Source organism: Oncorhynchus mykiss, chromosome Y, assembly GCF_013265735.2.
Source record: "Oncorhynchus mykiss isolate Arlee chromosome Y, USDA_OmykA_1.1, whole genome shotgun sequence".
NCBI classification, from domain to species: Eukaryota; Metazoa; Chordata; class Actinopteri; order Salmoniformes; family Salmonidae; genus Oncorhynchus; species Oncorhynchus mykiss.
This window is the reverse complement of record NC_048593.1, coordinates 5,798,416-5,822,697: the sequence shown is the minus strand read 5'-3', so window position 1 is coordinate 5,822,697 and position 24,282 is coordinate 5,798,416. Positions and strand designations below refer to the sequence as shown.

The 24,282-nt window shown below is 46.0% G+C and overlaps 1 long non-coding RNA gene across 1 annotated transcript; it reads right to left on the bottom strand.

Moving 5' to 3' along the window:
* Positions 1–18,425: 18,425 nt before the first annotated feature.
* Positions 18,426–19,008, bottom strand: LOC110511724. The gene is made up of 3 exons (XR_002471784.2): positions 18,937–19,008; positions 18,746–18,815; positions 18,426–18,480 (listed from the first exon to the last, which is right to left on the bottom strand). It is a non-coding gene; the product is annotated as an uncharacterized LOC110511724 (long non-coding RNA).
* Positions 19,009–24,282: the final 5,274 nt, after the last annotated feature.

Here is a 24,282-nt window from a genome sequence, read left to right as displayed (position 1 = left end):
TTCAAATGGGCTTCACCAGAGTACCCCCTAGTGGCTGGAATACAACTGTATTAAGCCCCTTACATATACACCCCCCTGCAAAACGAAATGTTGTCCCAGTTGTAGCCTAGTATCCAAACTGATATGCCATTTATAGTAAAAAAAAACCCAGCGTTTATAATTTGAGATTCCTGGCTACTGTAGTGTTGTGGTTTCTTGCAGGTAACCTGCTGTTCCTGGCTGTGGTCAGCCATTTTGGGGCGAAGCTGCACCGGCCCAGGCTCATTGCTATGGGCTGTTTCCTCATGGCTGTAGGATCCTTCCTCACAGGCCTGCCACACTTCTTCATGGGACAGTAAAACAACTGAAATACTGGTTTAACTTGTACTTGTAGAGGTACTCCAATGCGGAGGATAGTTTCACTTTAGAAATCAAGAAATGTATCCAGTTGTTGATTAATCTCAGTTAATTTAGAACTAAAGTCTTGCGTAATTGGTCAGCTGCTTGATTATGTTTTGGGGCCATACATGTTAAGAGAAGGGATAAAGAGATGCTATAACTGTGACGTGGTAAGGTTGGACCCAGGTGCAGAGAAGAGACCAGAAGTTGAAGCAGTGGTTCCAACCAGTGTCTCCACCCCTCAAGGGCCCACTTAACTGCCAAGAGCTCCCGGTTACCTATATTGTAGTTGCATTCCGCTGGCGAGAACCGTTTAGAGAGAAAGGAGCATGGGTGCAGTTCCTTGTCCTCCTCTTTCCACTGTGAAAGTACCGCACCATCTCCGGTGTCCGAGGCGTCCACCTCTACCACAAAGGGACGAGTAGTATCAGGATGAATGAGCATGGGTCCGGAGGTGAAACGTCCCTTGAGCTCTATGAATGCCCTGTCAGTCTCGGGATTCCTGCAAAAACCTGCTTGAGTGAGTTGGGACAGGGAAGGGTTTTTGGAGAAGATCAGGATGTCGTCGAGGTAAACAAAGACGAACCGATCCAACAAATCCCTAAGAGTGTCATTGATCAATGCTTGAAAGGCATAAGTTATTTTCAACCATTAACTGGGGCCTTGTTGAGGCCTTCTCTAAGTTAGTAATTGCTGATTGACAATAAAGTATTATTTAGATGTATGGAAAATATATGGTATGCATTTCCTATGTAGAGAAGGTTCTCTCTGGTAGTTGTTCAATATGACTTCAACTTTTACAGGGTACTCTTGTAAAATAAATGTTTAATCTCAGTGTGACTCTTAAACCCTGTTTAAAGATAAGTTCAATAAAAAAAAAACATCAACACAAACACAGGATATGGGGTACACATGGTATCACATCATGACATACTTGGCCCTACTGCACCTGCATTCCAGCACCATTCCAGCATCTGGAATTGACTCAACATGTTTGAGGTGGGTGATCAATACATGTGGGGGAAGAGGTGTCTGTCGGATGTATGATTCTGATATGTACAGGTAAGTTCATTGCGTGTGGGGGGCATCCATGTTTGTGTCCGTACTCTGAAGTGCGTTTGAATATGAATGAGCAGCAGTGTTGTGATACTTAATGATAATTTTTCACTGTCTTCAACCCTCAAGAACCAGGGTGAGTCTGGGTCACCCTTTTACTGGGCAAACACAACTTGTATATCATCATAGACAGGAAACGTTAATCTTTTAACCTTTGAATAAAACAATGCATTTTTTATAGTGAGCAAGAGTTGGGCTTTTTCCTATTCTATGATGATTCAAATTTCTGGTTGCACCTCAAGTGCCCTCTGTTTTTTTGTTGTCAAATAATACCTTTGTTTTTAAATGTACAACTTAATTATTAAAAGCATTAAATTGTGATGTTTTCCACTTATTTACACAACCTACTCCACACTTGCAAAGTGAAAGTTTATAGACATTTTCTGAAATGAAGTAGTAAACAGAAGAAAAGCAGAATTGAGTCCAATTATAATTTAATAATTTAATGGTCTATGGTTCAACCCATTTCTGAAGGTCTGATGAATAATTAATATTGTTCCTCCTCTTCCTTGTGGCAGGCGCAGCAGCACACTGCCCTCCAAAGCCTGCAAAATAATCACCGGACTGCCCCTTTCCTAGCTCTGCATGGAACATCCAGTGTCACGTCCTTGGTGACGTGTGGGGTGACATCCGGGATGACCACAGCAACATCCTCTGGAAAGGGAAAAAAGAGGATCAGGATGTAAACAAATGCAAACCGTAGCTTCTTAACACTGGCCAGTTGAAAGGTTCTGCTAAGATGTCATGACAAACGGCACCTGTCAGAGTGCTCTCTAAGTGTTACTCACCTGCTTGGATGTCAGCTGGCAGAGTGGCGGAGACGGCCATCGTGAGAGTCCTTTCTTCAGGTGTGACGTCCACAACCTCCAAGAGGGAAGAGATGGGCTCTGCCTCTGTATTAGGGGTTATGTCCACAACATTCAGGTGGGAAGAAGCCGGATCTGCCTCTGTATTAGAGGCGATGTCCACAACATTCAGGTGGGAAGAAGCCGGATCTGCCTCTGTGTTACTGGTGATGTCCACAAAATCCAGGTGGGAAGAAGCCTGATCTGCCTCTGTGTTACTGGTGATGTCCACAACCTCCAGGCTAGAAGATGCCGGGTCTGCCTCTGTGTTAGTGGTGATGTCCTCAACCTCCAGGTGGGAAGATGCCGGGTCTGCCTCTGTCTTACGGGTGATGTCCACAACCTCCAGGTGGAAAGAAGCCTGATCTGCCTCTGTGTTAGGGGTGATGTCTACAACCTCGAGGTGGGAAGAAGCCGGGTCTGTGTTATGGGTGACAACAACATTCCTGATGAGCTCTACTACTACAAGGAACAAAGTGGTCATCAGAACATGCATCTGTCAGAGTGCTCTCTATCAGTGCTACTCACCTGCTTGGATGTCAGCTGGTAGTGTGGTTGAAACGGCCACCCCGAGGACAGGGGGGACTGGTAGGGTGGCTGCAGGGGGCTGGAAGCAGCTCTGCACCTCGTCCGCCACAAAGGCACAGACAGAGCTCATATAAAAAGGGCTCTGGAGGTCATCCGTTCAGAAAGACTGACTGATTCTCCTGAGGATCGACCGCACAGAGTCAAAAGCAGAAGCCCGGGAGAAAGGGATGTGAGGGGAAGGGTCCTTTAATATGCAGGAGAGCTTCTCCACTACGGCCGCCACCATGCCCACGGCCATCCCACTTATTAGGATTGGGTGCTCTGAATGGCCTTCCTCTGGCTGAAGCCACAGGGACAGGAGGAGCATGGGCACCATCTCCACCACCACCTGAGATGGGCTGAGCAGGTTGCTACTGGGCTCATTGGACTGCTCGCCCAGAATGCTCCTCACAGCTCTCTCCACGATGCTGTGGAACTTAGGATCGCTGAAATCAACAAAAAGGAGAAGACAACGCTAAACGATGTGCAATGTGCTCACAGAGAACACTGTCTTAGTCTGTTTCTGCGTAGTTCCAGATGTGTAGATAAATGGATCAAGTCATATGCAGGGCAGTACATGGAACTCACATGTCAGCTGGCGAGGTGGGGTGCATGGAGCGGCGGAGCTTGCAGAAAGCCTCGTGCTCTATGTCCATCATTTTTAGGCAAGTGTTTACTTCCCAGGCCTGCAGTATGAAACAGGAAGTCCCATTAGTGTAATTTCACAACAGATCTATTCTGCTGTGCTAACTCGTTGTTGAAAGGCTAGTAAAGAGCTCACTAACTTGTAGTATGTCTCTAACTCTCATTCTCTTACCAGCCGAGCAAGGTCGTTTCCCTCCTCCAGGGTTTCCTTCCACACCCTTCAAATAAAACACAGAGCAGTTCAACTTTCCTGGCTTCTGATTTTTCTGTTGTTTATTTTATCCACACCTCCTGGAGTGCTGCTGGTGGCAGGGAATGGCAGTAAAGGTGAGTGCTGACGTGGTACTCACCTCTCCCTAAGGGATTTTTTGCCCTGAGACACCAGCCAGTTGCTCATGTGCTCCGTGGTGGGGGGACCTGGCCTTGACTCTGGAGCAGCAGATAGTGGACCATGAGCTTCTTCTGCAAGATGAGGTAAGGTGTGAGGCCGTGCCACGAAATACCATATCATGTGCTTTCAGAAGGGCCTCTCGCAAAATTTCACAACTGCTCATGCCTCACAATTTGCAAGTGATATTAAGAACTCTTATGACCACCTTCTCTAAACTGTCTTGAAATACAACTCTCTTTCTGTTGTTTATGTTTTTGTGGGATGAATCTGTTTAACCTGTTTATTGTAATATGTTTCCTCCCAGCAGGCCTGCAGAGTCTGAAAATAAAGACTGCTTCTACAGAATTCCTTTGAAGATCATGAAAATAATGATGCTTTGTTATGCACATTATGCACAGGCATTTACAGTATGCTAAAATTAATTTCTCCTAAGATTACCTTTGTGGGACCATAAGTGAACTCCGGAATGCACCAAACCCTATCCATGGTAAGATGAGGAAGAAATGCAGCGCTATAGATATACGGGATGCTCTAGAGATAACAGGAATGACTTAAAGTCGCGAATGATCAATGACTGTGGAGTCGTCCAATATGCTGCACTTAGAATGGAGTTGTAGGCGATGTTTGGGGCAAAATAGAATGTTTACATTCTATTGCCATGGAGAAATAGAATGTGTAGAACCTGTATAAATGGGTATACTTCTTTGTCTTTATTTCGTGAAAGATTCAACTCTTTATTATGTCATAATGTGTATATGAGGATGTAGGAGCCCATCCCGATTCATGACGCGATTATCATGTTGTTTAGACCAGCTAATCCAACCTTGGTTTACAAGTTAAATACATTGTTTATATATGCCTATGTAGCGTGGTTCGTTCTGCATTGTGTACTTTTAATTAGGACGTTGCCACAACTGGAGGTCTGCTCGTTTAATTATTTTTTATTTGCCCTGCACACGAAGAGACAACACACATTATGTTAACCCTTGGCGCAGTCCTAGCTCTCAGGCACCTGCGCAAGCACATGGACACACACACAAACACTGTACCAAGTACTCACAAGTTACAATAGATACCCTAGTTAGCGAGCTTTGTGAACCTTGTTAACATACATCTTTATATTATCCACATTGTAACAAATTTATGATAGCATAACAGTACGTTGTGTAACATTACCACGGTTTTATATTGAACAATTTCGGAGCCAAGGACAACATACCTTGCAAGACGAAGGTCAGGCAAAAGAGAACAATAAGGGGGTATGGAAATACAGATAACCCGCGATGGACCAAACCAAAATATACAATCACATGTATGTACAATATTGATATGAAAAAGTGTTTTTACACCAAAGAAAAACATTAGCTATGCAGCTGTAATTCAATAAAAAAAATACACTGAATTATTATTATTATCAAATTATTAACATCCCCTCTTGACCTGGCCTATTTGAATTGGTCCTTGTGTGCAACTTGGTGCATAATCTAGGGGAACAACATCACACTGCTACACCTATACAAATCTATCGACCACATCCATTTAAAGCAATGATTGTCAATTGAAAATGTGGTTGTTGTGTTCTCCTGTTATCCTCTTAAGCACATTATTACAATATTTCCAAGCTCTGAATTGACACAAGGAACACCTTTGCAAAGATATTCGGTTAAAAATAAGAGTATGAATGACAATAAACGTATGATTTGGATTGTATGCATAATAGTGTAGTAAATAGTATCGCTCAGCGCGGGAACTTTTGGTGTTGGAAAGTGTTCGTTATAAGTCTCCATGACACGTATCACTTCGTTGTCTTGTTGGTAATAGTAAAAATGCATGACAGTCCGCACTGTAATGGTCTAACAGGTGTTTTTCATTTTGCTTCTCACATTAAACAGACATTTGAGAACGGAATTGCTTACAGTTGTACCTACGACCTCAACACCCAATCTACTTACGCACAAATACTCACATTCAGACTCATACATACAGCTGTCCTTCTCTCCCCTTACATTCTTTGGTGTCTATTTTTTTACATTTGTCAGAGAAAATTACCATTTTGTGTATATTGCACCTTGCACTGACTTTACTGAACTCTGGAGAAAACGAACATTGCTGCTGGGTGAGGACATCTGACAATGTGCTCTCCCGACCATTAGACATTTTGTCTGCAGGAACTAGCTCTTTTTCACTCGGTCCACTCGTCCAAGTGCCGATGTATTTGTGGCATGATGTGAACAGTACGAATTTGTGTCACTACCAAGGTCTAATGGTTTTAAATGACTGTTTTGTATTGTCTGGAAACTCACTTGTAGAATTCACTTGCGGTAGGTCTCTTGTGGAATTTCTTTCCTTCTTAAAGCGTTTGAGCCAATAGGTTGTGTTGAGACAAGGTAGGGATGGTTTACAGAAGATATCCCTATTTGGTAAAAGACCAAGTCTCAAATAAGCAAAGAGAAACAACAGTCCATTGTTACCTAAGACATGAAGGTCAGTCAATAAGGAACATTTCAAGAACTTTGAAAGATTCTTCTAGTGCAGTCGCAAAAACCATGAAGCGTTATGATGAATCTGGCTCTCATGAGGAAGACCCCAGAGTAACGTCTGCTGCAGAGGATAAGTTTAGTAGAGTTAACTGCACCTCAGATTGGAGCCCAAATAAATGCTTCACAGAGTTCAAGAAACACACAACTCAACATGCACTGTTCAGAGGAGAATGCGTGAATCAGGCCTTCATAGTCGAATTGCTCCATTGAAACCACAACTAAAGGACAGACACCAAAAATAAGAAGAGACTTGCTTGGGCCAAGAAACACGAGCAATGGACCTTAGACTGGTGGAATTCTGTACTTTGGTGTGATGAGTCCAAATTTGCAATTGTTGCCTTTCAATGTGTGTGTAAAGAATCCAGGGTGTTTAGTTGTGTCACGACTTCCGCCGAAGTTGGTGCCTCTCCTTGTTCCGGCGGCGTTCGGCGGTTGCTTTCTAGCTGCCACCGATCTACGTTTATTGTTCCATTTGTTTTGTCTTGATTGTACACACCTGGTTCCATTACGTTATAATGATTTCCCTATTTAACCCTCTGGTTCCCATGATGTTTTGTGCGTGATTGTTCCTTGTTGAGTGTTAGTCTTCTGTGTCATTGTGTGTTTTTCCCCGCGTGGAATTTATGATTGTTTATTTTTCGAGTAAACTACATTATTTTACTCAGTTCTGTGTCCTGAGCCTGACTCCGTGCTCACCTCTGCACACTGACACTTGACAGAATCACGCACCAAAAATATGGAATCAGCAGGTGCACTCAGTCCTCCTGTACCAGTAGAAGAACGCGTCCAGCAGCACGCGACTATGCTCCAACATCTTGGCACAGCCATGGATCGCGTGCTGCTCACCATGGAACGATGGGAGAGAGGGGGTTTTCCCACACCTCCATCAACTTCACCCCAACCAACACCACAACCCACACCACTGTCCACCCCTCCGTCACCTGGACTTCAGGATCCTGGCTGCCAGCGTGGGATGGAATGAGAGGGCCCTGATCGACCATTACCGGTGTAGTCTATGTGGGGACATTCGTCGGGAGCTGGCCAGCAGGGACACCACCCTTACCCTCGACCAGCTGGATAACCTGTTGGCCACCCGCGGACGTCCGGATCGGGGTCCGTCCATTCCATCCCCCAGTACCTCCGATCCTACACTGTACTTTTGGTAATACTTTGTGAGTAGGCAACAAATACAATCATCTTAAATTGACATGTTGAATTTCTTTGCCATAGTAAATTGTATATTGCTCAAATTTCCCTAATGCGGACAGTGTGTGTTACTACCTCACACAAGCTTGCATTTTCACCCTATAAATCTAAGTGGAATTACACAAAATGTTAACCTCAGATTGGTGATGTTAGTCTAAAAGTTTATAGACATCACGATGACAAGATCGGTCGACATCACCGGTCTTCTAGCCATCGCCGATCCACCTTTCATTTTCCATTTGTTTTGTCTTGTTTTCCCACACACCTGGTTTACATTCCCTCATTACTAGACCGGGTCTGGCTCTCGACCCAAAACCTGCCCCTCCGCCTGCCCTGCCGAAAGCTGGGTCCGCGGTTTGTGGGGCCGTTTAATGTCCTGAGGAGACTGAACGAGGTGTGTTACAGGTTACAGCTCCCACCCGATTACCGTATTGACCCCTCAATCATGTGTGTCACTTCAGGCTGGTGGTGGCTGGTCAGCTCCCCGAGGTCGGTGTCGGTGCGCTGCTGGAGCCCCGCGTCAAGGGAGGGGGGGGGGGGGGGGGGGTACTGTCACGACTTCCCCCGAAGTCGGTTCCTCTCCTTGTTCAGGCATCGTTCGGCGGTAGACTTCACCGGTCTTCTAGCAATCGCCGATCCACCTTTCATTTTCCATTTGTTTTGTCTTGTTTTCCCACACACCTGGTTTACATTTCCTCATTGCTTGACGTGTATATAACCCTCTGTTCCCCCCATGTCTCTGTGTGGAATTGTTTGTTGTAAAGTGTATGTGCACTTCAGACTGGTTTGCGATGGGTTATTTCAACCCTTATTTTGTTGTTCTGGGTGCTGTTGGTTTTCTCCTCATTAAACTGCTCCGGTTATAAACCAGTTCTGCTCTCCTACGCCTGACTTCCCTGCAGCCCATTACGCACCTCCTAAAAGATCAATATCTTAGGTCTTGTACCATTGATTTTTCCAAGCGCTGGGATGCGCAGAAATTAGAACGTGGAGTTAATGAAATGCCCAGGAAATGGCACAGAAAATTTGGGGCGGTCTCTCTATAAAAGTCAATGGCCACACACCAATACATGGATTTGGCAGTCAAACTATTACTTAAATAGCAGTCAACTGTTGTCACTGTTGTTATTCTATAGAGGGTGGTGATTTGTTTAGGTTAACTAACAAAAAAAGTGGTCTGGTCCCTTTTCCATGATTTCTCCCGAAATCATCATCCAACATTCCAATATAAGCCTTCAAGTACTCATCTAAACCAACTTCTTCAGGGCCAGCCAGGCCCCGTCGCCCCCCAGGCGCCCTGAAACCCAACCCCCATAAGAAGAAGCCCAAATATGACCTGCCCTTGCCCAGTATACATACAAGGTCAGGGGAAAACACTGGTTTTTCGTCTTGTAGTTCAACTTGTTTTATACACAGTTTCAAGGGTTAATTCATCCCAATTACAACATTTCTTAAGTTGCATTTACATTTAATTTCAAATCCAATGGATCCAAAGTGTACATTAGTATTTCTTGGTTCATAACATATTTTTTGGCCCCTTTCAGATCACAGCCATGCCAACAGTGGGCGTCAGGCTTGTAAGAGACATGAATGAAATGTGAGATTCTGTAACGGTTTTCTTCTATCTCCTCCTCTGATGAAGAGGTAGAACAAGGATCGGACCAAAATGCAGCGTGTAGATTGCGATCCATGTTTTAATAAACAAACGTAAAACACGAATCAATACAAACACTACAAAATAAAGAACGTAACGAAAACCTAAACAGCCCTATCTGGTGAAAACACATAGACAGGAACAATCACCCACAAACACACAGTGAAACCCAGGCTACCTAAATATGGTTCCCAATCAGAGACAATGACGAACACCTGCCTCTGATTGAGAACCATATCAGGCCGGACATAGAACTGGACAAACTAGACATGTAACATAGAATGCCCACTCAGATCACACCCTGACCAACCAAAACATAGAAATATACAAAGTAAACTATGGTCAGGGTGTGACAGTACCCCCCCCCCCCCCCCCCCCCCCCCCAAGGTGTGGACTCCGGCCGCAAAACCTGAACCTATAGGGGAGGGTCTGGGTGGGCATCTGTCCGCGGTGGCGGCTCTGGCGCTGGACGTGGACCCCACTCCATAATAGTCTTAGTCCACCTCCTTAGCGTCCCTAGATAGGTTACCCTCCTTAATGACTGCTCGGGACAGAGGGGCAGCTCGGGACAGAGGGACAGCTCGGGACAGAAGGGCAGCTCGGGACAGAGGTAGCTCAGCGCTGAGAGGAAGCTCAGCACTGAGAGGAAGCCCAGGCAGGTAGTTGGATCTAGCAGATCCTGGCTGACTGGCAGAGCCTGGCTGACTGGCAGATCTGGCAGATCCTGGCCGACTGGCGGATCCTGGTCGACTGGCAGTTCTGGCAGAGTCTGGTCGACTGGCAGATCTGGAAGAGTCTGGTCGACTGGCAGATCTGGAAGAGTCTGGTCGACTGGCAGATCTGGAAGAGTCTGGTCGACTGGCAGATCTGGAAGAGTCTGGTCGACTGGCAGATCTGGAAGAGTCTGGTCGACTGGCAGATCTGGAAGCTCCATGCTGACTGGCTGCTCTGGCTGCTCCATGCTGACTGGCTGCTCCATGCTGACTGGCAGCTCTGGCTGCTCCATGCTGACTGGCTGCTCCATGCTGACTGGCAGCTCTGGCTGCTCCATGTTGACTGGCTGCTCCGGCTGCTCCATGCTGACTGGCTGCTCCGGCTGCTCCATGCTGACTGGCGGCCCTGGCTGCTCCATGCTGACTGGCAGCTCTGGCTTCTCCATGCTGACTGGCGGCTCTGGCGGCTCCTTGCAGACTGGCAGCTCTGGTGGCTCCTTGCAGACTGGCAGCTCTGGCGGCTCCTTGCAGACTGGCAGCTCTGGCGGCTCCTTGCAGACTGGCAGCTTTGGCGGCATCCTGCAGACTGGCAGCTCTGGCGGCTCCTTGCAGACTGGCAGCTCCTTGCAGACTGGCAGCTCTATGCTGACTGGCAGCTCTATGCAGACTGGCAGCTCTATGCAGACTGGCAGCTCTATGCAGACTGGCAGCTCTATGCAGACTGGCAGCTCCTTGCAGACTGGCAGCTCCTTGCAGACTGGCAGCTTCTTGCAGACTGGCAGCTCCTTGCAGACTGGCAGTTCTGAACAGGCGGGAGACTCCGGCAGCACTGTAGAGGCGGAAAGCTCCGACAGCGCTAAACAGGCGGGAGACTCCGACAGCGCTGGAGAGGAGGAAGGCTCCAGCAGCGCTGGACAGGCGAGGCGCACTGTAGGCCTGATGCGTGGTGCTGGCACTGGTGGTACTGGGCCAAGGACACGCACAGGAAGCCTGGTGCGGGGAGCTGCTACCGGAGGGCTGGGGTGTGGAGGTGGTACTGGAAAGACCGGACCGTGCAGGCGCACTGGAGCTCTTGAGCACCGAGCCTGCCCAACCTTACCTGGTTGAATGCTCACGGTCGCCCTGCCAGTGCGGCGAGGTGGAATAGCCCGCACTGGGCTATGCAGGCGAACCGGAGACACCGAGCGCAAGGCTGGTGCCATGTAAGCCGGCCCAAGGAAACGCACTGGGGACCAGCTGCGTAGAGCCGGCTTCATGGCATTAGGCTCGACGCTCAATCTAGCCCGGCCGACACCGTGCGCACCACTGCATAACACGGTGCCTGTCCAGTCTCTCTAGCCCCCCGGTAAGCACAGGGAGTTTGCGCAGGTCTCCTACCTGGCGTAGCCATACTCCCTGTTAGCCCCCCCCCCAAGACATTTTTGGGGCTGCCTCTCGGGCTTCCTTCCGCGCCGCCGTGCCTGCTTCGCCAACTCCATTCTCTGATAACCTTCCGCGCACTGCTCCATCGAATCCCAGGCGGGCTCCGGCACTCTCCCTGGGTCGACCGCCCACCTGTCTATTTCCTCCCAAGTCGTATACTCCATACTGTACTCCTCTTTGGGCTGCTCCTGTTGTTTCTTCTCCCGCTGCACCTTTGGGCGGCTACACTCCCCTGGTTAAGCCCAGGGTCCTCTCCCGTCGAGGATTTCCTCCCATGTCCAGAAATCCTTACTACGTATCTCCTCTTTTCGCTGCTGTTGCTGCCTGTTGACACGCTGCTTGGTCCGTTGGTGGTGGGTGATTCTGTAACGGTTTTCTTCTATCTCCTCCTCTGATGAAGAGGTAGAACAAGGATCGGACCAAAATGCAGCGTGTAGATTGCGATCCATGTTTTAATAAACAAACGTAAAACACGAATCAATACAAACACTACAAAATAAAGAACGTAACGAAAACCTAAACAGCCCTATCTGGTGAAAACACATAGACAGGAACAATCACCCACAAACACACAGTGAAACCCAGGCTACCTAAATATGGTTCCCAATCAGAGACAATGACGAACACCTGCCTCTGATTGAGAACCATATCAGGCCGAACATAGAACTGGACAAACTAGACCTGTAACATAGAATGCCCACTCAGATCACACCCTGACCAACCAAAACATAGAAATATACAAAGTAAACTATGGTCAGGGTGTGACAGATTCAGTGAACAAGGCTGGAAGGTGAGATTCTATCTCTCTTAACTACTCATTGTACTGAATAGATAATCATGAGCTAACATTGTACCACCTTATTTGCTGTAACACACAGTTAGTATTTTTATGGAAGCAAGGCATTTGTGTAAGATGTGCATTGTAGAGTATGTTCTTTCTATTCTTTATCATGTATTTCTCATTGAAAGAGTCTATTCTAGTCATTCATCTAATCTTGTCATTCGATTTCTATGGTATTTCTCTCCATTAGGACTGGGTATTGGCTCCTACGGGTTACTCTGCCTTCTATTGTGATGGAGAATGCCTCTACCCTCTGTTCCTGCAGGAACTGTCCATTAATCACGGTAATCCATTCTGCTTGTTTATGTTTTATCTGTCGGCCCCAGCCGCACTTAGGCTCTGTGTGTAGTTAATCCGACCCTCTCTGCCTAATCAATCGCCATTCTACCTGCTGTTGTTGTGCTAGCTGATTAGCTGTTGTTGTCTCACCTACTGTTTTAGCTAGCTCTCCCAATTCAACACCTGTGATTACTGTATGCCTCGCTGTATGTCTCTCTCAAATGTCAATATGCCTTGTATACTGTTGTGCAGGTTAGTTATCATTGTTTTAGTTTACAATGGAGCCCCTAGTTCCACTCTTTATACCCCTGATACCTCCTTTGTCCCACCCCCCACACATGCGGTGACCTCACCCATTACAACCAGCATGTCCAGAGATACAACCTCTCTCATCATCACCCAGTGCCTGGGCTTACCTCCGCTGTACCCGCACCCCACCATACCCCTGTTTGCGCATTATGCCCTGAATATATTCTACCATGCCCAGAAACCTGCTCCTCTTATTCTCTGTCCCCAACGCCCTAGGCGACCAGTTTTGATAGCCTTCAGCCGCACCCTCATACTACTCCTTCTCTGTTCCGCGGGTGATGTGGAGGTAAACCCAGGCCCTGCATGTCCCCAGGCACCCTCATTTGTTGACTTCTGTGATCGAAAAAGCCTTGGTTTCATGCATGTCAACATCAGAAGCCTCCTCCCTAAGTTTGTCTTACTCACTGCTCTAGCACACTCTGCTAACCCTGACGTCCTTGCCGTGTCTGAATCCTGGCTCAGGAAGGCCACCAAAAATTCTGAGATTTCCATACCCAACTATAACATCTTCCGTCAAGATAGAACTGCCAAAGGGGGAGGAGTTGCAGTCTACTGCAGAGATAGCCTGCAAAGTAATGTCATACTTTCCAGGTCCATACCCAAACAGTTCGAACTACTAATTTTGAAAATTACTCTCTCCAGAAATAAGTCTCTCACTGTTGCCGCCTGCTACCGACCCCCCTCAGCTCCCAGCTGTGCCCTGGACACCATTTGTGAATTGATCGCCCTCCATCTAGCTTCAGAGTTTGTTCTGTTAGGTGACCTAAACTGGGATATGCTTAACACCCCGGCAGTCCTACAATCTAAGCTAGATGCCCTCAATCTCACTCAAATCATCAAGGAACCCACCAGGTACAACCCTAACTCTGTAAACAAGGGCACCCTCATTGACGTCATCCTGACCAACTGGCCCTCCAAATACACCTCCGCTGTCTTCAACCAGGATCTCAGCGATCACTGCCTCATTGCCTGTATCCGCTACGGAGCCGCAGTCAAACGACCACCCCTCATCACTGTCAAACGCTCCCTAAAACACTTCTGTGAGCAGGCCTTTCTAATCGACCTGGCCCGGGTATCCTGGAAGGACATTGACCTCATCCCGTCAGTTGAGGATGCCTGGTCTTTCTTTAAAAGTAACTTCCTCACCATTTTAGATAAGCATGCTCCGTTCAAAAAATGCAGAACTAAGAACAGATATAGCCCCTGGTTCACTCCAGACCTGACTGCCCTCGACCAGCACAAAAACATCCTGTGGCGGACTGCACTAACATCGAATAGTCCCCGCGATATGCAACTGTTCAGGGAAGTCAGGAACCAATACACACAGTCAGTCAGGAAAGCTAAAGCCAACTTCTTCAGGCAGAAGTTTGCATCCTGTAGCTCCAACTCCAAAAAGTTCTGGGACACTGTGAAGTCCATGGAGAACAAGAGCACCTCCTCCCAGCTGCCCACTGCACTGAGGCTAGGTAACACGATCACCACCGATAAATCCATGATTATCGAAAACTTCAACAAGCATTTCTCAACGGCTGGCCATGCCTTCCGCCTGGCTACTCCAACCTCGGCCAACAGCTCCCCCCCCCCCCCCCCCCCCCCGCAGCTACTCGCTCAAGCCTCTCCAGGTTCTCCTTTACCCAAATCCAGATAGCAGATGTTCTGAAAGAGCTGCAAAACCTGGACCCGTACAAATCAGCTGGGCTTGACAATCTGGACCCTCTATTCCTGAAACTATCCGCCGCCATTGTCGCAACCCCTATTACCAGCCTGTTCAACCTCTCTTTCATATCGTCTGAGATCCCCAAGGATTGGAAAGCTGCCGCAGTCATCCCCCTCTTCAAAGGGGGCGACACCCTGGACCCAAACTGTTACAGACCTATATCCATCCTGCCCTGCCTATCTAAGGTCTTCGAAAGCCAAGTCAACAAACAGGTCACTGACCATCTTGAATCCCACCGTACCTTCTCCGCTGTGCAATCTGGTTTCCGAACCGGTCACGGGTGTACCTCAGCCACGCTCAAGGTACTAAACGATATCATAACCGCCATCGATAAAAGACAGTACTGTGCAGCCGTCTTCATAGACCTTGCCAAGGCTTTCGACTCTGTCAATCACCGTATTCTTATCGGCAGACTCAGTAGCCTCGGTTTTTCGGATGACTGCCTTGCCTGGTTCACCAATTACTTTGCAGACAGAGTTCAGTGTGTCAAATCGGAGGGCATGCTGTCCGGTCCTCTGGCAGTCTCTATGGGGGTGCCACAGGGTTCAATTCTCGGGCCGACTCTTTTCTCTGTATATATCAATGATGTTTCTCATGCTGCGGGCGATTCCCTGATCCACCTCTACGCAGACGACACCATTCTATATACTTCCGGCCCGTCCTTGGACACTGTGCTATCTAACCTCCAAACGAGCTTCAATGCCATACAGCACTCCTTCCGTGGCCTCCAACTGCTCTTAAACACTAGTAAAACCAAATGCATGCTTTTCAACCGTTCGCTGCCTGCACCCGCACGCCTGACCAGCATCACCACCCTGGATGGTTCCGACCTTGAATATGTGGACATCTATAAGTACCTAGGTGTCTGGCTAGACTCTAAACTCTCCTTCCAGACCCATATCAAACATCTCCAATCGAAAATCAAATCAAGAGTCGGCTTTCTATTCCGCAACAAAGCCTCGTTCACTCACGCCGCCAAACTTACCCTAGTAAAACTGACTATCCTACCGATCCTCGACTTCGGCGATGTCATCTACAAAATTGCTTCCAACACTCTACTCAGCAAACTGGATGCAGTTCATCACAGTGCCATCCGTTTTGTCACTAAAGCACCTTATACCACCCACCACTGCGACTTGTATGCTCTAGTCGGCTGGCCCTCGCTACATATTCGTCGCCAGACCCACTGGCTCCAGGTCATCTACAAGTCCATGCTAGGTAAAGCTCCGCCTTATCTCAGTTCACTGGTTACGATGGCAACACCCATCCGTAGCACGCGCTCCAGCAGGTGTATCTCACTGATCATCCCTAAAGCCAACACCTCATTTGGCCGCCTTTCGTTCCAGTTCTCTGCTGCCTGTGACTGGAACGAATTGCAAAAATCGCTGAAGTTGGAGACTTTTATCTCCCTCACCAACTTCAAACATCTGCTATCTGAGCAGCTAACCGATCGCTGCAGCTGTACATAGTCTATTGGTAAATAGCCCACCCATTTTCACCTACCTCATCCCCATACTGTTTTTATTTATTTATTTTTCTGCTCTTTTGCACACCAATATCTCTACCTGTACATAACCATCTGATAATTTATCACTCCAGTGTTAATCTGCATAATTGTAATTATTTGCCTACCTTCTCATGCCTTTTGCACACAATGTATATATAGACTCCCCTTTTTTCTACTGTGTTATTGACTTGTTAATTGTTTACTCCATGTGTAACTCTGTGTTGTCTGTTCACACTGCTATGCCTTATCTTGGCCAGGTCGCAGTTGCAAATGAGAACTTGTTCTCAACTAGCCTACCTGGTTAAATAAAGGTGAAAAAAAAAAAAAAAAAAAAAAAAACTCCCCCACCCACACTATGATCCAACTAGTGGTCAGTATGCGCTACTACACCCTATCTCACATGAACGTTAACATTACTGGTTTCAGTGAGAAAGATGGTAAATGGTTCAGACATTAATGACAAATATAAAAAACTAAGATTGCCATTGTAACTTGGGTGACTGTTAATGTAGAGTAGGGATAGTGAGAAGTAGCATTCAAGACTGAAGCAATTATCCCCTCTAGTGGTATACTTTGTACTGTACCAGGTTACTACACACACTGATAATACAAAACATCGATGACACCTGCTCTTTCCATGACATAGACTGACCAAGTTAAAGCTATGACCCCTTATTGATGTGTTTGTTGAATCCACTTCAGTCAGAGTAGATGAAGGGGAGTTAAAGAAAGATTTTAAAACCTTGAGAGAATTGACACATGGGTTGTATGTGTCATTCAGAGGGTGATTCGACAAGAGAAAATATTTAACTGCCTTTGAACGGGGTATGGTAGTAGGTGCCAGGCGCACCGGGTTAAGTGTGTCAAGAACTGCAACACTGCTGTTTTTTTTATGCTCAACAGTTTCCCATGTGTCTCAAGAATGGTCCACCACCCAAAGGATGTCCAGCCAACTTGACACAACATGGGCCAGCTTCCTTGTGGAACGCTTATGGCAGCTTGTAGAGTCCATGCCCAGACAAAATGAGGCTGTTCTGAGGGGAAAAGGATGTGCAACTCAATATTAGGAAGATGCTCCTAATCTATTGTGCGTTCAGTGTATGTCATCATACATGTTTTTAAATAGTACAGTATCACAAACCACAGTACAAAACCATATAAAGTGTGGGCCTGTAGTATCTGTAAATCAAATAAACCTTGTTTTTTATTTCCATATGCCGATAATAAAGCATCATTGTTCATGTAATAATCTAATATTAGCATTATACCTCTAGGAAGAGGAAATGGTCATAAAATCAAATAGATGAAAATACTTATTTTCTTTTAAAAATGTCAAATTCAGTGCAAAGTAATGTAGTACATTGGTGTCTAGATCCCTGTTGGGTGGCAAAGTGTCACAAGAATCCTGTGGGGAGAGAAAACAAGAGAATACATTAAATTAATGGGTGTTAACTAATCAGGGTTCAACAAAGCACTTCAAGTCCTCAATTCCTTCAAAAGAGAGAGAGAGAAGGAGAAAGGAGTATGGTCCCTGCAGTAGGACTACATGCTGGCCATGAGGTTCTCCAAGTGGTACTCCAGGAGGCTGGAGAGCTCAGTGACCAGAGACTCTGGGTTAAAGTACCAGGCCAGCTGCTGGCCAAACATGTCATCTAGCAGAGCCATCAGCCCGCCCTGAAGAGAACATAGAAAATGTCTCTGAGTTACAAGCTTTTTCTAGAGGAGAGAGACAATTAGAAATACTCCCCTTCAAATGGCATTGGAACCTGGTTAACAATGAATAAGGAAGTCAAAAGGAAGTACACTAAGAATATGGAAGTAACCTCTTGACTCTTACCTGCTACTGCTCAATGTATCTGTCAGCCTCTGGCTCCATGTTGGCAGCAGTGGGCAGGAAGGAGTACAGGAGAGCGTACAGACGCTCCACGAACCCACCAGGGTGCTAAAGGAAACAAAGGAGGAGAAAGGAGGAGAGAATAGAAGAGATGAGGAATTTAAGTGAAACTGCTAATAGAGATCAAAACATGTACCAGTGAGATGCTACTTACCACCATCAGGGACTTCTGAGCTGTCATCATCCCAAACAGCACCAGCTCAAAGAGGACATCTATCATTTTCACATGATGGATCTAGGACAAGAAAACACATTTGGAGAAAATAAGAATGATTTCATATAGATCAGCTACTGTGATGTATAAAAGACATGTATGTGGAAGAACTCAGTGAGACTTGAAAGAGTTAATGAACTCACCTTTGCCTCAGCCAGCTCCCTCTCAATGTTATTCCGCTTGGAGGGGTCACTCAGGTAGTCCACAAAGTCGTTATAGGTACGGATGAACTTGGCCTCGTCCTATGACAAAGAAAAGAGCATCTTAGTGAAAAGAACACATTTCCCCTCAGGGACGCTCTCTTTCCCTTGAAAGAGAATGAGTTAGTGAGTTACCATGTGGTTGGCCTGAACCAGGGCGCCCAGGAGGACCTTTCCCGCCAAAAACAGATGGTTCCTGCTCAGGGTGGAACCAAGCAGGGTCTAGGGAAGAGTTAGGGTGAGACATCTTCCTCTTGGAGATCGAACAAGAAGTCACAGAGAGAAAAATAAAAGTGGGTCCACTCACAGTGAAGGCCTGGCGCAGGGAGACGAGCCTCAGGGCGATGTCCTCCACTCTCTTGGTGGTAAGGTAGAGGCTGTGAAAGGGAGGGAATGGAGCATGTCAACCATTAGAGTCAATGGGGAATAACAGCATTATGACCACAATACTTCAGCATTTAACAAGCCCAGACTACACAGACATTTAGAGGTACTCACTTTAGCAGAGGAACCTCCCTCTCCTCAGGCAGCAGGTCCTCCTCCCAGCCCTACGACAACAAAACAAGCATTCAAAATCAGTGACCAGTGCAATGACATAACAAACAATCGGTCAATGGAAGGATCTTAATGCTCCTAGTCAATAGTATGTGTGTGTAGCGTCTGACCTCATAGCAATTGTGGCCCTCAGGCTCTGGGTCAGTGAACTGCTGAGTGGTGGGCATAGAGAAGGAGGCAGCCTCCGACCACGCTGAAGAGGAGAGAAGCCCGACCAGCCCCATGTGGAGAGTGGCGTACACAACTGAGACGTCAGTCTGCTGCTCAAAACACACACAACACACCTGTTTACCACACACACGTTATTAGAAAACACACCAAATCTAATGTAAAAATGCCCAGTAATGTCTAGTCTATATACATAGGAAATTGTTTATTTACCTGGTAGCAGCCAAGCGTCACGTCCACAGACGTCTCATGGCGGAGGTGAGACGATAGTGGGTCACCCTGCCAGCCACACGCTGACAGAGAGAGAATACATGTTAAGGCCAAATGGAATAAGTGAAGAAAAATCTAATACTATTTCAGTAGTATTTACGTCTTACCTGGATCCAAGTGATGGACTGCACTTTGGTGGCACAGTAGGGGATGCCCTCTAGACTAAGCCAGGCTGTCTCCTTGGAGATGGCCCACACCAGTTGAGTCTCCAGGCCTCTCACCCTACTCACGTGGTGCATCCTCACCACCACCTGCTGTTGAGATAAACAACAAGACAACATCAACAAAACCACTCCAGCAATTGCTGTGACACATATCCACCAAGATCAAATGACTGACAATGTAGATTAGGATTAGCTAGTTTCAATGACACATACCTGGGATCCCCCACGCATGTAGGTGATGATGGGGCTGATGAACTAGAAAGTTCTCCAAGCTTTAACCACCGGACCGGCATTGTTCTGCACATTACAATACATTCATGTTGGAAACAGTAAACATTGTAAGCGTGATGTGACTGTGTGTGTGGGTGGGGGGGGGGGTCTCTTACCCTGATCACAACAGGCCCACAGTACAGGGGGCTGAACCTAATCGGAATCAACTGCCAATTGCCAGTGGCCTCCTAAAGCAGAAAGCAGACAAGAGATGTGTTTCATGTTAAAGAGACACAACTTGAATATCTGGGATATTTTTCAAACATAAAACCCCAAACTTTCAGAAAAGTGTACCTCAAGGATAGTCTGCACATCTGGCACATCCTCAAGGATGATAGCAGCATTCTGGACATCAAGGAGGACTGACAGTTGTGGAACATCTGGCACATCATCCAATGGCACATCCAACGACCTCATCCAGGACAGTTGTTTCTAAAATGAGGAACATTGGAATATAAAATAAACTATTGTTAGGACATAGAACGTAGCAAAATTGCTAATACTAGCTAGCTAGGTAGCAAAAGTTGATTGCTTAGCAACATTTACTAGAGTCAATGTTAGCTAGCAAGCTAGCTAGCTACATCATCTCTAGCACTAGCATTTTTGCCAAGTCTGAATGATAGAAATACACAACATTTCGCAAATTATAATGACATTGTTAAATGTAGTAAAAGAAGAGTTGTAAATTCCACATACCCTCTTCGAAGTCGCTGTCGCTGTCCACCTGTTGACGATCACAAACCCTGCAAAACAGAAAAAGACAAGAAAAACAAGCCACAAATGAATTTGAACAACCTCCGCCGCCGACGTCCACGCACTCTCTCCGCCAGTCTTGAAAAGCACCCAGGCATTTTCCAGTCGATTGTTCTCAGGTCTCAAAAATCAAACAAGTTTGTTGTCAAGCAGCAAACTGAAGTTGTTGTTTTCGCACAGAAAACGTTCCATAGAACGTTGGTTAGATGTCTCTTGGCAACACACGTTCGAAAATATGGTCGTTATATGGTCGGGTTTTATTATCCAAAGCTGAAGGGTTATCCAGATCGGTTTATGTCTCATTATCACTTGACTTACCCCCTAAAATTGTAAAGGCCTTAGATAAGATTCTTTACATTTTACAAGTCGGTCCCTCTCCTTATTCGGGCGGTGTTCGGCAGTCAACGTCACCGACCTTCTAGCCATCACTGATCCATTGGTTTTGTCTACCTTCACACCTGGGACCAATCCCATCAATTACATGTTGTGTATTTAACCCTCTGTTTCCCCTCATGTCCTTGTCGGAGATTATTTGATTGTATGTTTGTGCTAGTTATGTGTTGGTGCGCAAGGGGTTTTGTACTCATTTTTTTTATTTTGGTTTTGGAGTTTTTTGTGAGCACTTGTTGAACGACTCTGTTTATACCAAGTTCGTTCTCCTGCGCCTGACTTCCCTGCCACCAACATGCACCCATTACAATTTCAATACTCTAAATAATACTTTTCAAATACATTGGATTCTGAAGTATGTTAAGAAGCATAACAGTATTTGGAATGTCTTCCCTAAGTATTTATTTGACTCTGTTGGTGGTTTCGAATTTTTGCTTCAGTGTAATTTTGATATTGATAAAATCTCAGTAAAGTGGGCCAAATTCCATAAGCAGGCAATTTTAGCTTGGATGTTAGCTTATACACACAATTTTTCCCCTCACAGATACTTTTTATGGAACAACAAAGATAAACGATTTAAAAATAAGTCTATTTTTTCGTAACTGGTTTGAGAATAAATGATTTTGGTTGGTTTGTTATGGATTGTTATCAAAGTCAGGTTCATAAGGTATTAATAACCTACAAAGGCTTCAGGTTGAATTTAGGGGTGCAGGCAATGTATTCCTACAGGGAGAGAAGTCAATGCACACTGTTTGATGTCACACGGTCAAGGTTAGGCTTGCACAGATCGGGAGGACCTCAGGAATGTACCTGAGGTCGAATTGTGCTTCTCACCCTAACGATTCTCTCACTGTCACCCAAAAGCAAATGAAATTTAGGGCCAGGCTTCATTTTGGGCCTACTTTTTTCACGGTCGCTGCGACTAGACCGAGCGAGCTACGGTCAAGTTGGGCATCTCCTTGTACTCGGCACAGCCTAGAGATTATGGTAATGCCATTGAAGGCTCTGTGTGTCTTTAAGCACCGCACTTTGTCACTCCATCCTTTCTGTGTGTGTGTGTGTGTGTGTGTGTGAGAGAGCTTTTCTTTGACATCTGTTGGGAAAAATGACTGATTTACAGTTCATGAGTGTTGCCTAATCACACATATGAAGTTTTGAAAAGATCTGACCTTTTTAACCCTTCGAAACAGACACTTTGACCCCATTTAAAGGCACTTCTGGTTGGCACAGGATGCTTAAAGTAAACACATATCCTCATTAGGGTATGCTTTTACAGAGTCCTGAGTTTAAAGTCTTTACGTTAAGAACTGAAGGATCTACACATGGTTGAATGCACAATTTCTCACAAACTGCATGTTGGTTATGGCAAAACACTTTTAGGGTGATTTTAACCACTTCCGGTTGCTCCAGGAAGCTTAGAATCGACACAGGTTGACCTCATTGTGGCTTGATGGATTGTCATCGAAGACAGGTTCATAAGGCATTATTAACCCACATAGGCTTCAGGTTGAATTTAGGGGAGCAGGCAATGTAATCCTATGGAGAGAGATGTCATTGCTATTTGTAAGATTAAAAAACCCTGTTTTTACTCTTAAGGGTTAATGCCACAGGGTTAAGGATATGCTTGCACAGATTGGGAGGACCATAGGAACATTCCTGTGGTTGAATTGTCCTTCTAAACCTAACGGTTCCGCCGCTGTCCCCCAAAAGCCCCTGAAATTTAGGGCCAGGCTTAATTTTGAGCCTGCTTTTTTCAAGGTTGCTTTACTCAGAGCGAGCTACGGTCAAGCGGGGCGTCTCGTTGAACTCGGCACGGTCTGGAGACTATGGTGATGCCATTTTTAGTGTTGATTTCAGAGTGTCCTTTTGGTGATGGTCCCTCACTGTTTAAACATATTGCAAATGTACAAAAGTCAACTAGCAAGTCAGTGTCCATCAGTCAATTAGATGTCATTCTGACACCAAACTGATACCATCTGACACCAAACCCACTTTTTCCAACTCGTTTAGAAGCCAACTATCACATATTTCAGAGCAGGCCCAAAATTCACAGCGCCTTCAGTTTAAAACATAATAAAAACGTAAAACACGTAGTTACATTCTAGCTGCGGGTCCAGTTCTGACATTATGTGTAAGCCTATGTGAGGCGACCCCGAATCCCGAGGTTCGGCTCGATAGGTCATTCGGTGCCCGAGCAACGACCTTAATTGGTGCTGAAAATCTATTTTTTCTAAATGTCATTTTCATAATGGTCCAAATGAATTGAAGTTATTACAAATGAACGAGGCTGTTTCTAGGTCCGAGATCCTTCTAGAGCCACATAACTCACCGTGCACTATCGACTTGAGCTCTAGAACAGGTTTCTAATGTTTCAGAACTCTAGGTCTGACGGTTTTAGTTCGGACAAAGGTAACTATTGTAGGCTCTGTCTGTCTCTACGCACCACACTGTGTCCCTCCGTCCTAGCTGTGTGTGTGTGTGAGTTTTTATTGGACATTTTATGGGAGAAATGACTGATTTACAGTTCATGGGGTTACCTAATCACACATATGACGTTTAGAAAATATCTGACATTTTTAACCAAGTGGAAACAGCCCCTATGACACCATTTTAAGGCCATGTAAGTAACAGCATGTAAGTAAACACATATCCTGATTGGGGTATGCTTTTACAGAATCCTGAGTTTTAAGTGTTTACGTGAAAAACTGACCGATTTACACAGGGTTGAATGTACAATTTATCACAAACTGATGGTTGGGTAGACCAGGTAGACCTCATAGTGGCCTGATGGATTGTCATCGAAGACAGGTTCATATAACATTCATAACCCACATCGGCTTCAGGTTGAATTTAGGGGAGCAGGCAACGTATTCCTATGGGGAAAGAAGTCATTGAAAACTGTTTGATGTAAACACCTTATTTTAACTATTAAGGGTTAATGCCACACGGTCACGGTTAGCCTTGCACAGATCGGGAGGACATCAGGAATGTTTCTGAGGGCGAACTGTGCTTCTAACCCTAACTGTTCTCCCATTGTCACCCAAAAGCACCTGCAATTTAGGGCTAGGCTTCATTATGGGCATACTTTTTTCATAGTCGCTGAGCTCAGACCGAGCAAGCTACGGTCTAATGGGGAATTCAAGGAAACTGCCAACAGCTTTGTGGGCATTGATCCCACTACCTCATCGCATTCTAAGCAAGCCCTCTACCATTTGAGCTAATTCCCCAGCCAGTAGGTTTGTGTCCAGTCTTGTCAAGCTATGCTGTTGGTGGA